The sequence below is a fragment of the Myxocyprinus asiaticus genome, chromosome 11 (genome assembly GCF_019703515.2).
Source record: "Myxocyprinus asiaticus isolate MX2 ecotype Aquarium Trade chromosome 11, UBuf_Myxa_2, whole genome shotgun sequence".
Classification (NCBI taxonomy): Eukaryota; Metazoa; Chordata; class Actinopteri; order Cypriniformes; family Catostomidae; genus Myxocyprinus; species Myxocyprinus asiaticus.
The window spans coordinates 38,055,611-38,071,308 of record NC_059354.1 but is presented as its reverse complement, the minus strand read 5'-3'; the positions used below and the strand labels follow the sequence as shown (position 1 = coordinate 38,071,308).

General features: G+C 37.6%; 1 protein-coding gene and 1 long non-coding RNA gene across 5 annotated transcripts in view; both read right to left on the bottom strand.

The window, feature by feature from the left end:
• LOC127448479 (zinc finger protein GLI2-like) overlaps window positions 1–5,469 on the bottom strand; it is a 98,347-nt gene extending 92,878 nt beyond the window's left edge. For 3 of the 4 annotated variants that reach the window (XM_051711042.1, XM_051711041.1, XM_051711044.1), the window contains exon 1: window positions 4,999–5,469. The gene's annotated coding sequence lies outside the window, so the exon portion shown is untranslated. The remainder of the gene's footprint in view (window positions 1–4,998) is intronic. The other variant, XM_051711043.1, reaches the window with a different exon arrangement.
• Window positions 5,470–9,997: 4,528 nt separating this feature from the next.
• On the bottom strand, window positions 9,998–15,086 carry LOC127448533 (uncharacterized). Its single transcript, XR_007898542.1, has 3 exons — window positions 14,893–15,086; window positions 13,008–13,058; window positions 9,998–11,000 (listed from the first exon to the last, which is right to left on the bottom strand). It is a non-coding gene; the product is annotated as an uncharacterized LOC127448533 (long non-coding RNA).
• Window positions 15,087–15,698: the final 612 nt, after the last annotated feature.

Genomic DNA, 15,698 nt, shown 5'->3' with positions numbered 1-15,698 from the left:
AGAACTGGACACACTGAGAACTCAATGCAAAACAGATTGCTGTCAACTGTCTTTACTCACTTAGCTACCCAGGCCCGCCCACGGTGTTACCTCTTTGAGACATGTGTTGCTGTTCTACACATCACAATGTGGGGAGTCATATATTTAAACTACACCAGGAATTACGAGATGATGACATGATCCTTATTCAGCACAGCGTAGTGAGAGAATTCCACAGTGAGAACAGTTCAGCCTGGCCAAGGGTCAGCACGGCGTTCAGGGAGAGGCCACGGCTGGGAGTGGACATGTGTGTCAGAGAATGGAGTTGGCTGATTGCTAAAAATTATCACATGGCTTCTCCTTGCTCAACACACCCAGCTCTTCTTCCAGTCTGTTGGAGAAGAGTCTGTGGCCTGGCAGGGATTCAGTGCTCCTCTTTGGATCTTACTGTTCATCCTATGGAATGAAACAATCTATCTGCCCACTCCATTCCTGGCAAGCCTGGTCAGGAGCTGGGAGGCTGTCTGATAAATCAAAACTCCTTTGCATCGACTTCTCAGTTTCCAATAATCCCGTCTTGGAAAAGGAAACAGAAAACTACGCCGGCGACTCTGACGAACTGCCTGTGGCCTCGAAGCAGTGCAAACTCGGTTTCCGCATCTGATTAGCTCTGACAACAAACACTTGGAACACTGTGCTATTGTTTGAGTCTGACAGGGAGATGGTAAACTGCGAGGCGACTTGCAGGCTGTGAAGATGATACAGTAACTGTAATAATGATGAGTGAAGAGATTCCCCTAATGTAGCATTGGATAGCATGTCACTAGCCCTTCAGGAATTAATTAACAAGCACATCAAAGCTTACCCTCAGAGAGCACAGTTTGTCACATGGTACTTTGATTTAATGGTGGCTGTCGAATTATGATATGTTTTACAGTTGATAATAATTTGATAGTAAGCTGCACATAATGCCTATCCAGTCACAGATGGGTTTACATTCTCTCTCTCATTGAGAAGGATGCCAGGTGAAACGTCTACTCAAACTTCTCAAATATTTTAGGCCACTTTAGATCAAATCAGAACATCCAAATTCCATCTCGTCACAACAATGTTTCCCATTTTAGCATTGAGCAAATTAACGTCATTTGAGCGCAAGGGCTGTCAGTGAGTGACATATTTTCCTATATACTGATTCATCTCAATGTTCCGTCTGTAAAATAAAACACTTGGAACACTCACTGTCAGATTGGTTACATTATTGATGCCATTCACAAAACTTGGGATGTCCCAATACTTTTTTGGAGAACGAGTAGGCTGAGTACCGATAATTCCATTTCTGTATTCACCGATACTGATAACTATTTTTTTTTTACTTGTTTGACAACCACTATCCTAACTCATTTAGTTTCCTCATTAGTTCCCAGCACTATTGCTTGTTTTTCTTTTGTTTTTTGTTTTTTTTGTCCTATGGATATTCCAAGGAATTCTGTGCTCTTAGCAGCTGTCACTACACCTCATCTAAAATTCAAATACAAACGTATAATTTTGGTTGAGTACAATGTTTATTCTTGGCCAGCTAATAAAATTCATTTAGGTCCATTCTCCATACACTCTGTCTGGTGGTTTGCATGAATCACAGGTGGACGTGTAGTTTGGGAAATGTTAGGAGTACACTGTGTATAAAGTCCCTGCACAGTTATGACAAGTCAAATATAACTTAATGTAAACAAAATACATTTCAACTGTTCATTTTCCAGCTGTCTTTAAATGGTGGCCCACTAGCCTAGAGCACAAAGGAAAGAAGAAAGTGTGCATCCGTGCGAGAGAGAGAAAGAATAACAGAAAGAGCACAGAGTTAAAGGCTTACATCTTAACAGGCCTCTGAAGAAGGTGAATATATTATTCATTAAAATGAATAAATACCACACATAAGGCACACATATTTGCTGTGCCATGAGTATGCATTACATGAACATGCAGCTCCCTTTCTTTATCCTAAATCCACTGGGATCTGGAATTCATATAAAATCACTCAAGCATTTCTTCATTATTAAAAATAACACATATGGTGAGTCTCCAGCAAATGTAAAAGGTCTACAACTCCCTCCAATTGAAAACTTGCTATTTCTTCTAAGGCACTAGAACTGTTTGTAATGGGCCATATTTCCTCAACACCAGGAAACAGTTGCCAATGACTAATGAGGTCAATCAATCAAATGCCTTTCACTGATTTGCCAAAAGCTCTGTAATCGCTTATTAAAGACTTTTTTTTTTTTTTTACATAGATGAGTGTGTGGTTTCATGGTTTTCTTTGATGACATCGATGGAGACTTTAACAATGCCCTCCATAGCTGCATGGGGGGGGGGGGGGATGTGGCGGGGGTAATGTGGAAAGAACTTTTAAGGACCCCATCCACACTCAAAAACTGGATGTGATGTGATCCTAATTAACCCCAGACACTTGTGAGAGAATAAGGCGGATGTCTGGAGGGGTGTCCAACACCAGCTACTAAAATACAGGGATTGTCCCACGTCCTAAAGGCCAAAGCTGAAGAGATGAGATTCAAAGAACAGCCTTTTAGAGGGCCAAATGAATGTAAGCAGCTACCACTTTTCACATTCTCACTGTTTTTCCACCACTCTGCCCCGTCTCACACTAGAAACTCAACACATCTTGTTCTTTCATAGCACTTTTAACGACCATTAAAATCGAATCAATTCACTTTGAGGCACAAGTGTACTTCAGACACTCCTCACGGCTCTTCCGTGGCTAAGAGATTCAAGGCTTGACATACCATGTTATCCGAGAAATAAAATAGAGTATAGTTCTAGTTCAGAGGCTGTGCATCAGAATCTTAATTTCTTACATTTCTTAATGGGATAGTTCACCCAAAAAACTACAATTTTGTTGTCATTTAATCACCCTTGTGTTGTTTCAATCCCTTATAAAATGTTTCCCTCCCTGGAACCCTGGAAGAGATGTTAGGCAGAATGTTAGGGACTGGCAGTCTCAGTTATCATTCACTGTCATTGTATAGAAAAAAAAAAGGCAAAGTAAATGGTGAGTGAGTCTGTCAGACAGTCAGCTATATTTTGTGTTCCATGGAAGAAAGAAAAATCACATGGGTTTGGAACATCATAAAGGTGAGAAAATGAAAGAATCTTCAATTTTGGGAGAACTACTTTATCTGATCTGACCACACACAACTGCATTGCAGTAGTGGTACTCAGTCCGTCTGGGGTTATCTTGAACCGCAGCTTTGAAGAATTACTTTAAAACATTTATATTCACCCTGCTAGGTTTAACGGAATTACGCATTCTGTCCTAGCTGGAGTAGTACTCTCATTAATATTTTTTCCCGATTGTCATTTGGGTTTTCATCTCCTCCTTGTCCAGTCCATGCTCAATGTCATTCAAGGTCCCCTTTTGTGAGCGTTTGATAAAGTGTCCCGTGGAATTCCAAGGCTGAACAGTCCTGATTTAGGCAGTGGGACAAGAGGGAAATGTGTGAAAATGGTGCTGAACAGCAGGACAGGAAGATGAAAGTGACACGATCGACCCATGTTTCAGAAGCTGATGACTGTGGCCCAAACCAGGCTGAATAATCTGAATGGCCCGTATTTTTTTTTCTTTTTGGAATCCTTTCACTCGCTTTGCCTGACTGCTGGCGCTTCTCATTGCACACAATGGTAAACTCACTAAGAGCTTTTATTCTTATGCTAATGCCCTTGACTGGGCATCACATTAAATTGAACACACACACTTTTCTGTTTTTCGGGAAAACAAGGCACACTCTTGCCTCACTTTTTGCCAATCCTTTAAACGTAATTTTCACAGCACCTTAAATTGCTTGCAATGTTGTTGTTGTTTTTTTGTTTTTTTTTTAAACCTTGTTGCACTCTAATCTCTGTCTTGGCTAGTACTTTCCTGATACAACTGAAAATTTGTAATGCAGCACTTTTTGTGTTACTGTCTCCATAAGATGGATCGCTTATGTTGTATCCTTCCCCGTTTTGCAAGTCACTTTGGATAAAAGTGTCTGCTAAATCAATAAATGTAAACGTTTGCGTAAAAAGTTAGATAATTTGTGCATTTAGGACGAAGTTCGAATATTTAGATTTTTGTAAACAACCAGTGACAAAACATAAAAACACATAGCCATTAGCCGGTAAAACCAATAATGAAATCATAAGAGAGAGAGAGAGAGAGAGAGAGAGAGAGAGAGAGAGAGAGAGAGAGAGAGAGAGAGAGAGAGAGAGAGAGAGAGAGAGAGAGAGAGAGAGAGAGAGAGAGAGAGAGAGAGAGAGAGAGAGAGAGAACAACAACAACAAGAAAGATCTTTCCTGTTTGTTAGGACATCCAAAATAGTTCAGGTAGCCTTCTTAGTAGTTAGGATCGAGTACTTGGGCTGTTAAGTATGTCAACAGAAAAACAAAGAAAAACCTACAATACATATATGGTTGTCCATAATTATTGATGTTGCTTTTAGTAAATTACAATGTTGTGTAATAAAGCTATTGGTAAAAAAATAAATAAAATAAAAAATTAAATAAAATAAAATATAAAATAAAAAATTGGAACGTTTGCTTGAACTGTTCATCACTTACTTTAAAGTTGTAAAGCAGCGAACTTGTTTATTTGTCGTAGCCTATGTGAATCACAAAGTCACAAAACAGTCAAAATCCACAGTTGCTCATAGTTGCAACGCCACCTGTATGCCCAAGCTGGCATGACTCTTTACCCGGGACACGACAAAAGTTTGAAAATGCCAGTGTCACTTAAATATACGACCAAGCTAAGAACAGTGAAGTGACAAAACCTCCTCTCGTCATTAAGTCGTATTATATTTTAGCCTATATACCATTCAAATACAACATTTTAAATTTCGCCTGAAACAACCGGAAAATGTAAACACAAAAAAGCCTTCCCTCATAAAAAGTATCCCTGGTGAAATGTATTATACAAACTAGCTAATGTTACTTAATGTGAACTTTACAGTAAACGGAACACGTATTTACCTTTTCGATGCTGTTGTAAAGTTTGTTGATCAGTCGTCCAACAACGTGCACCCGAAAAACAACGTAATTTTACTTAAAATAACGCTCGAAAACTCCATCAGCGTCTTATTTTGTTTCGCACAAGCAGATGTTTACATTATCAGAGGAACTTGATGCAAACTGCATCACTGTCTGTTATGAAGCTCTACAGTTGCATCTCGCGAACTTAAGCGATCCATCACGCGCGCGCTGACTTGCAACGAGTTGAGTTATTCGTACATTAAAACGAAGTTTTACTGTCTACACGGCAGATCAAACTTCAGAATTTACCCAATGCAAGTTTCTTCAGTCGTCAGTTGTGATGTGCGATTGGAGATCTGTTGAGTTGATTTGTTTTCAATACGATCTGCCCTCCCCTGTATCTTCACTTCTCCCCCCAGTTCTTTCAGTTTTGGGCCACTCTCTTCACCAGATGGGCCGGGTTAAAAAAAAACAAAAAAAAAAAAAACAAAACAAAAAAAAAAAGGCAAAGGTATATTGATTTCAAGTTTCACCGAGCAAAACTTTTACATATGAACATTTCTACGGCTTCGTGTAAATAATGAAGCATTTTAAAATGTTGAAGTAAAAGTTGGTTAAGCTTACATTAGTAAACTGGCAATATGCAACTTCTAGTACCTCATGGGCAATTCAACTATTAAGGTTACTAAAAAACAGTTAAAAAAAAAAAAAAAAAAAAAAAAAAAAAAAAAAAAAAAGGAAGAAGAAAATAAACTAAATCGAGAACAACACACAATCCTAATGCCTAACCCGCATATTGTCTCATAGTAATAGAACTGTTAAAAAAAAAAAAAACAAAGAAAGAAAGAAAGAAAAAAAAATTATTATTTATTTTAGATGAACAAACTAAAATAATGAAATTCATCAAAGCAACAAATGTTAAGTCTTCATATTCACACTTTAGGGTTTTTTCCTGAAAATAAAATAATACAATGATGATTTTGAATTCAGTAATTCTATAGCCTTTTTTTTTTGCCAAGGAATTTATTTTAATTACTGCGTCCCTTTTATTTAACTATCTTAAATAATATATATATATATATATATATATATATATATATATATATATATATATATATATATATATATATACATTGTTTATTTGTTTGTCGTTTAATGTAAACTTTCTTTCATTGCACAATATTCTGTATGCATTCATTGGCTTCTAAATCACCCATGATAACAATCTCTGGAGATAAACGCAATACAACGACACCTAGTGGACAGTGGAAGGTTTTTGTCTCCAATTTTGGTGGAACAGTAAAAATGCCACACACAAAAGGTCAATCTGTGACACTTTTAAGTCCAGTGTAAGTTTTGATTTAAACAGCATCTTTACCATAGTTTACTGTGTAAAGTCAATTGTCTCAAAGCTAAAACCAGCAAACTATATGATAAAAGGATGAAAAATAGGCCTACTTGCAGAAGCTATTCAGGATAACACTTCCCAAGTGATTCCAAATCATCTGTAATTTAGCTATAACAAATGTTTCTGTATTAATATAATCATAGTAAGCAGTCTAAACTTTTTTATACCTCTTGTCATTTGGGTTAAATCCATAGTGGCGTCCTTTAAAACAATTATGCAGTGATCAGCAAGCCTGATCAGTCAGAACTCGGAAAGTAATCGTGCTATATCTGTTTCACCATTACCTACAGCCAGAAAATACATATAATATAGACAGAGGTCAAAAAAAGGCAAGCTATTGTCACTATTGTGTGCCATGCTTGAGTGCTAGAACGTAGCCAGCTCATTGCTTTGCTTGTGCACAAGCCATTTGCCTTGTTCCTGTGCTAGCATGCCCTAAGGGCAGGAATGTTAATGAGCAAGTTGGTCCTCTCTGAACATCACTCTCACTGAGTAGACAAAAGGCCTCTTAAGATGTTGTACAGAAATTCAGGAAATTCAAAAATGTATGCAAGACAAAATTCAAGATTACTGATGGGGGGTGATTCTTAAATTATCCCTTTAGAAATTAGTCATTGATACACCCCAACATCCATGGTGGTTACGGCCTTGCTTAGAGATGTTTCTAATTCTTCTTTCTTCTCCAATTGCATACCATAACATACCACTGAAAACACAACAGAGTTACTACTCAGTGTCTTTACACAGCTGAGTTAAGGCTGTTCTGTGCCTGCTCAAAATTCGGTGTTAAGACACCATGACACATAAAAGCAAGACTAAGTTGGCCTCTGACCCACCTCAGCCCCTAGTATCAAAGGCAGTTCAGATGCTGCTTTGGTTCTGTATGAATGAATTGCAGCATTAGTTTCATTAATGTTGTCATGACAAGAGCATATATTTTATAATTTAGTTTCATATTCATTCAAGTGGTGGCTCAGTGGTTAAGGCTCTGGGTTACTGATCAGAAGGTCGGGGGTTCAAGCCCTAGCACTGCCAAGATGCCACTGTTGGGCCCTTGAGCAAGGCCCTTGACCCTATCTGCTCCAGGGGTGCTGTATCATGGCTGACCCTGCACTCTGACCCCAGCTTAGCTGGGATATGTGAAAAAAAGAATTTCACTGTATATGTGCAAATGTGTGATAAATAAATATAATTGAATTATTATTATAAGTCATATTTCAATGTTCATAATTGTATATTTAAAACATGACCACTACAGATGCAGCTTCTCTGCCACCTTTGCAGTGCAAAGATGGCTTAAAATTGATCTCTAGCCATCTTAAAATGTCTTTTAGCCTAACATTAATCTCTTGACTCACATAGCCCCAACTATACTGCACTACAAAAAACACAATAACCATGCCAACACTGAAACTGAAATGAAAAATGCCTTAAGTTTTGTTGTTGTTGTTGTATTTTCCAGCATACATGTATAGTCTAAAATAGTCTCATTCTGTTTTCTCTGAACGTGAGCATAGCCAAACCCTTCAGTCACAGATCTTAGCTGAGACTGTAGGTTAGTTACTACGTTATGCCCAGCACCGCTGAAAAAGAGAGTTGCTACACTATTTGATCTCGCCACCACGTGGTTCATGTTGCTCTCAATAGTTCCAAACAATTCCGCACTGTCAGCCTGTTTGAATGGGTTTAAGCAGGACAGACAGCATCAGTGACTATATTTGCAGCAATTTTTCGGTAAACATTAACGCATAATGTGCACTGATTACTACGCTGACTACATTTATAGTAGCATTTTTTTCTGGGGAGTGATGGAGAGACAGAATTAATCAGTTTTTCTGTGTTTTATACTGGAGGGAAGGGGGATTGCTCCCACAACGTAGAATACATTTACAGTATGTATGTATTAATATTTTTTTCGTGCTTCTGTGGACTTCATAATTACTCATATCCTAATGTTTTCTTATGTTAAGACATTCACATAAGCATGCACAACAAGTGAATTTCAATGAAGGCAAGCAAATGCTCAATTCAACCCAAGAAAGAAGTTTGGTCAATAGTGCAAAATAAACAAGGCAACCAATTGCATTCAGTAAAACATTTAATTATATAATTTATCCAAGGAGAAGGTAGATATGTTTTTCCTTGAATGGGCAGTCTTCACAGAAACTCATTCGACCTCCTACAGGGAGAGAAAGATGGCAGAAAGCAGGCCAGGAAAGGCAAGAAAGTGTTCAAAATAGCCATTGCATTCTCTCTTTCACCGCAACAGTAGGAAGAAAAGGAGACCTGGACACCTGGCCATTATTAACATTAGTCAATAAACTTCACTGGATGATGACTGCTCAAAACATCTCCAGACACACATGCAAGAACCACAGAGTCAAATTCTTATCCATACAATGATAGCAAAAACATTCAAACTCCACGCCACAAGTAATGCTACAGTTACTTGAATTTTTGGGTGAGGGCATTCCACTGCCAGAATTAGACAGTGGTGGAAGATGTATTCATATCTTTTACTTAAATACTAAAGTACTTATACCACACTGTGAAAATACTCCACTACAAGTAAAAGTCCTACATTCAAAACCTTACTTAAGTAAAAGTATGTAACTATTATCAGCTAAATTTACTTAAAGTACCAAAAGTAAAAGTACTTACTCTGCAGAAAAATGTTCCCTGTCAGTGTTTTACTATTATATATGATGTTTTTGGGTTAATATTACTGCTGCATTAATGTGTATGTTGCATTTTACTGCTGTAGATGTTTAAGGTTGAGCTAATTTTAACTACTTTATATAACTACTTTATATACTGTTGGGTAGTTTAATTTACAGCAATGCATCATATTCTATCAGTGCATGTTTGTAGCATCGCTGGGGGTTTTAAATAGTTTATTTAGCTTAAGAAGTAGGAGAATTTTCTCAACCCATAATGGAACACTTAATCTTTCAGTTTATCACAAACATTCAAAATCACCACATTTGGAGATACACGGTTTTCACTGGACAGGAAGGGAATGAAAATCTGTAAACTGAAAAATAACTACTGTAGTAACTAAAGTTGTCAGACAAATATACTACATAGTACAATATATGCCTCTGAGATGTAGTGGAGTAAATGTATAATGTTGCATTAAATGGAAATACTCAAGTAAAGTACAAGTACCTCAAATCTGTAAGTACAGTACTTGAGTAAATGTACTTAGTTACATTCCAGCACTGGAAGCAGACCATGTCATAGGCCCCAGAGGAGACCTTGTTTCGAGTCGAGCCTGTTGCTGCTGGAGAGAACTTGTAGTAAAGAAAGATGAAACTGTGTTAAGGTTAATACACTGAAGGACATCAATTAAATACACATCAAAAGCCAATGTTTCACAAAGATTTTAATGAGGTAGAGATTACAAAAGTGAGAGTACACACCTACAGTTAAGTCCATACATATTTGGACATTGGCAGGATTTCTGTCCAGTACATTGAATCTGAAATTAAATAATGACTATGCAAATATTGACTAATCAAATGACTAATCAAGTGCAAACTCTCAGCTTAAATTTGTGAGTATTTTCAGATGTATCAAGTGAACCACACACACACACACAAAAGCCACTTTTGTTTAAGAAAAAAAATAAGAAAAAAGGAAATGAGCCCTGATAATTTTAATCTCCTTCATAAACATCACAATACCTGCTTATAATAACAGACCAGTCTGATGTGTGTAGAGGTGTGTGTGTGGTTATGTTGTATTATACCACAGGTCTGTTGAATGCTTGATTCTGATTGGTTGACGGACGTTCTAAGGTGTGCAATTATTTTTCAAGGAAACACACGGCTAGGTAATAGTTCCAAGTCTTGGCCGCATAACGGTTCCATATCACTCCGTCAAGTTAACTGAAATAATGGAAAAGTTATAGGCTAGCCTACAGTCCACCACAGCATCAAACAACAAACAAAAAGATCAAACATTAAACAAAATGACAGACAATTTCAATTTTCCAGAAATAACTTTTAATATTTATGGAAAGCATGAGAATTTCAACAACTGGGCGGCAGCTGAACTGGACAGTCCAGATGAAAAACGTTACAAATGAAAGAGAACATCAAAGGCTGCCGGCAACAGCAAATTACATAAAACAATCAGCGATGAACAGCTAGACAGTCCTGGGGGTGAAAAACACAAAGTAAACACCAAAAAAACAACAGCTTGGGCAGTAATTGTTTTTAACGACTGGCTTAAATCTAAAAATACTTCTGTTAAAGAGGTAGAGAGAGAGGAGGCAAACACCTTAAATACCCAGCTGCGAGCTTTCCACGCAACAGAGTATTCAGTGACAAGTTTTCTCTCCCTAAGAGCTGGACTGAACCTTTATATTTCTAAATATAATATAACTGGGCAAACGGAATTCAAATCATCCAACGTTGTATTCAGGGCCATCCTCAAAAAATTTCGCAAGGCTGGGAAAGATGTCAGCTCTCATCATCCTTCAATCTCCACTGCTGAAACAGAGCGCATTCGTAACTCTCCGTAGCCTATCTGTCACCAGACACTGCAAACCGGGCTGGTTCGCAAAATCTGGTTTAACATTCAGCTGAACCTGGCGAGGAGGGGGCAAGAAGGAAATCGAGAGTTAAGAAAACATTCATTCATCATTAAAAAAGACTAAGATGGTGTTGAAACGAAAAACCACAAAAAGCCTAGTGATCCCAACAAAGACTGATACCGAGGATTCATGTTTTCCAATATAGGTGACCCTCTTGCCCAGTTAAAAGTTTCAAAAAGTACATCACAAAATGCCCACTTGATGCCACATCCTTCTACATTCATTCACTGAGAGTCCCACAGGAGGAGCTTGAACAGAGAGTACTAGTACTCCCACAAACCGATGGGTGTGAACTATATTGGAAACATGCTTCCGTGCATCAGCGAGGTAGCTGGTTTATCAAAAAGATACACCAACCATTCCCTGAGAAGCACCGCAGTTCAAATGTTGTCAGAGGCAGTGCTGGAGAGCAGGCAGATCATTTCAAAATTGCGAAACAAGCCTGAGAAGCTACTGGGCACCTTCGGCAAAAGACAGAACGCAATGGAGCATGATCCTGTCAGGAAACAAAAGTCCAAATGCCACAGAAAATCAAACCAACGATCCCCAGGAAAAAACAAACTCTGCCAACAAGCATTTGATCTGCCGTTTTCCATGTCAAACTTTACTATTAATGGAAACGAGCAGTTTAATTTCAATAAATAAACCATTGCCAAATCAAATAAAGAAATATATAAATTAAATAGAATGAACAGAATAATTAAATAGAAATGGGAATAAATAAATAAACCCTAAAAGCCTACTTGTTCTTTACGTTACGTCTTTTACGATTCATGCAGATAAAATACAAATACATTGAATAAATAAATATTGTCAGGCCTACTTGTTCACAGGCATTTTTGTTATTTATAAATGCAGATAATAGAAAAATACAACAAATAAATCAATATTGACACTTGTTCACAGGCTTTTTCGTTCTTTGTAACGAACAAGTAAAATAGAACAAATAAATACTAATACTTGTTCACAGGCTTTTCTGTTTCATTTATTATTGTAGATAACAGGAAAACACAAACACACAGTAGCTTGTTGCTCCAATAAGTGCTTAAAAGCAGCGCATCCTCCGTTGCTAGTTCTAACGTGATGTCGAACTAGCAACGAAGGCTTGAGTTGTATCAAAGCTAGATAGACTTGATCAATACAACAATTTCTATATTATCTGAAATATCTGTGGGAAACACCCTCGCATCCCCCTCCCCTCTCTCACAGACCCCCACACACGTGGACACACATACATTATTACGCACACACTTACTCGCGCGAGAGAAATAGAGCCGTCATGTCAATGCACACCTGCATCTCAGTGGGGTTAAAAACAGTTGTTAAGGTTTATATCGGAAATATGACGACACTCGCTGCTGCTAATAAGTGCATAAACTTACATCTTGGCGATTTTGAAGCGATATTACTTCTGACCAGAGCTGCAACAAAAAAGATAATCCCAGAAGCGATCTCTCGCAGTGTATGAGTTTCTCTCTTTCGATCCCTCAAACACAAACTCATACACCCACACACACACGCACAAATGCACTAACTTGTTACTCCAGTAAGTGCTCCAGTAAAGCTTCGCAAGCCTCGCAATCCTCCGTTGCTAGTTCTGAAGTGACGTTTTCGAACTAGCAACGAAAGCTTGAGCTGTATCAGATCAAGACGTTGAATCCGCGGTGAAAGAAAGTAGTTCCACTCACAAGAGCGTTTTACAGAAGAAAACCAGAAAATTTCTTGAGATAAAACCCTGAACAATTAATTGACACCGGCCCATTGAATTATTGAAAAATAAGGCACACAGGAGGTGGTAATGCAGTCACGATGTGCAGCAGACCGTTGCACCTCAGGTGTGCATTATTTTTCAGTAATTCAATGGGCCGGAGTCAATTATTCCGCTTATACCACGGTTTTTCATCAATTATTCCTTACTTATTTGCCTGTATTAAATAAATAAAAGAAAGAAATAATAATAAGAAAATCCCATCTGTTCAACAGCTGGAACTTGAGGCTTACTGCATCAATGACTATAGGGATATCTCCTGCTTTAGACTTCTCTATCACATCCTAAAAGAGAGAGAGAAAAAAATTGTTGTCTTAAGATAATGTAAAATTAAATGTCATCCAAAAATACACTGTAATGTTCTCTTTAGGCTGCACTCAACAAAATCTTTATGTACACATATAAATGTTTCATCAGTCTAATCAAAGTTGGGCTGCAATTCCAACTCCACAGTAGAACTGCCCTATTTACCAAAAGATAATCTAGTTTCAGGTGTATACATTTCTTTACGCACAAGGGACTGATGGATTAAAGTTCAAAGTATCACCTAAGCAGCAGTGTACATGCGCGTCTTTCAGAGAAAGTTGGAATCACCAGTATGAGATATTTCTTTGACATTCTCAAAAGTCTAAAAGGCATTTTTTGGGAAATGAAATGAAAATTTTCACCATTATTAGTCACAGGGAGCCATAAACATGAGGAGTTGTGTTGTGTAGCTTAAATATAGCATCACTGTATTCTCTCAAACAACTGTTAAAAATATGACTTCAGTTTTGTGCTTATGCACAAGCAGCTGGCCAAAGAGACTGTTTTGAATGCAAGGGAGAGTGAATATTTTCCATGTGCCTTGGTTGTTTACAGTAACAAGTGTTCTCTCCCTAGACCTGGTCCCACCACAAGGCCCTACAGTCTCTGTAGCCATTTTTCTATCTCTTCCACTGCATAAGGCCTGTCCCTTGTCTGACACGCACTGACACACACACGCACACACATACATGTTGGTGCAGCTATCATTATGAGGACTCTCCATAGACATAATGATTTTTATACTGTATGAACTATAGATTATATCCCCTAACCCTAACCCTACCCCTAAACCTAACCCTCACAAAAAAACTTTCTGCATTTTTACATTTTCAATTAAACATCGTTTAGTATGTTTTTTAAGCGATCTGAATTATGGGGACACTAGAAATGTCCTCATAAACCACATTTATAGCATAATACCCTTGTAATTACCAGTTTGTAATAGGGATGTGCGCTACGACTAATTTGACTGTCGTTTAAACGGAAGTTTTGTAACCGACTAGTCGACTAGTCTAAAGAGAAACCAACCTTCAGAAAACAGTAAAAAAAAAAAAAAAAAAAAAAAAAAATGTTTTTATGCGACCCATTTAAAATACTTAATCTATTCCAAATCCGGTGCTAAATTCCACTGAAAAGGGGCATTTATCTGCGACGTGCTCGCCTTGAATTATGATCATTGTACATTAAATATAGAACATGACACGCATTCACTGAATTAGCGAATATTTAATAGACATATTTATTGAAAACAACTTAATGAATAGTGCAGGATCAATGGAACAACCATAAAAGCCTGTTCTAAACGGAAATCACCAAGTAAAAGTTACTTAACATATTAAAACAATCAGGACATTGTTGAAAATAATTAACAGGTAGACTAAGCCAAATCTATGAGAGAGAAAAAAATGCTCTGAAAAGTTGCGCGTATTTCACGACGTGCAGTCGTGCATTAATCATTGATCTAATATGACAGCTGTTCGGTAAAGAACGTTAACCAATAACAGTTACGATGTAAAAAAAAAAAAAAAAAAAAAAAAAAAAAGTTGCTATAGGATAGAAAAAATAGGCCTGTGATGTAGCCTGCAATAAACCTACTGTATTCTAAACATGACGTACACAGAATCAAAGATAGTTTAACACGTTAAGCAGTCGGCACCTCGTTGAAAATAGCCTTCTTAATCAGCAGATTAAAAAAATGGCATACCTAGTCTAAAACAGTTATTTTCTAGGCTACTTACTCAAAAGCATACATTTTTGATTTGTAAAATTAACCCGTCGACATGGTCCGGTGAAAGACGGGACTTGACTCACCTGAGGCGTCTATCCTGCGCTTGAAAAAGCCCGCTCAGCGGGAAAATAACGTACAAGCATGCACAGATGTAAAGAAGACTCAAATGTGAAAACATCCTTAGGGACTTTCAAACATTTGGAAAGCCGATTCCCTCACCACCACCGAAGTGTTTTCATTACTACTTTGCTGAGTTTGCTTGTCTAGCGAGAGGATATTTTCCTGCGCGCGCCGCGAGAGAGAGAGGGAAGAAGCACGCGCTGCCTGATATGAAATTAAACTCTGTATCTGCTCCAGATATCCTCTTTTTTTAAATAATATTTGTATTATTAATTCTATTTAAAATATGTAACATTAATATGACAGTAATTTAAGTACAGCCTCTGTAAAAATATAAAGCCAAACGTAAATGTGTAAAAATTATTAGCAGTTTAATGGGGGGAAATATTAACCGACTAGTAATTCCAGTGTCGACTAGCAGCATCAGAACCGTTTAGTCGAATAGCCTCGCACATCCCTAGTTTGTAACCTAAAACATTTCCTCGTAAACCACACACACACACACACACACACACACACACACACACACACACACACACACACACACACACACACACAAAAGTGAAGATCAGTAGCTGAAAGCAAAGATATGTAAATGCCTCTGTAGCTCAAATTAATTGTGTCCCATGTACACTATTTACATATTTGCAAAAATGAGGAAGATTTCTTGTCTGGATTATTGTTGGTGTGGTATGGTATTTGCACTCTATTACTCTTACAATATACAATTTTGGTGTTTCTATGAAGCATTATAAGCATATATACTGCT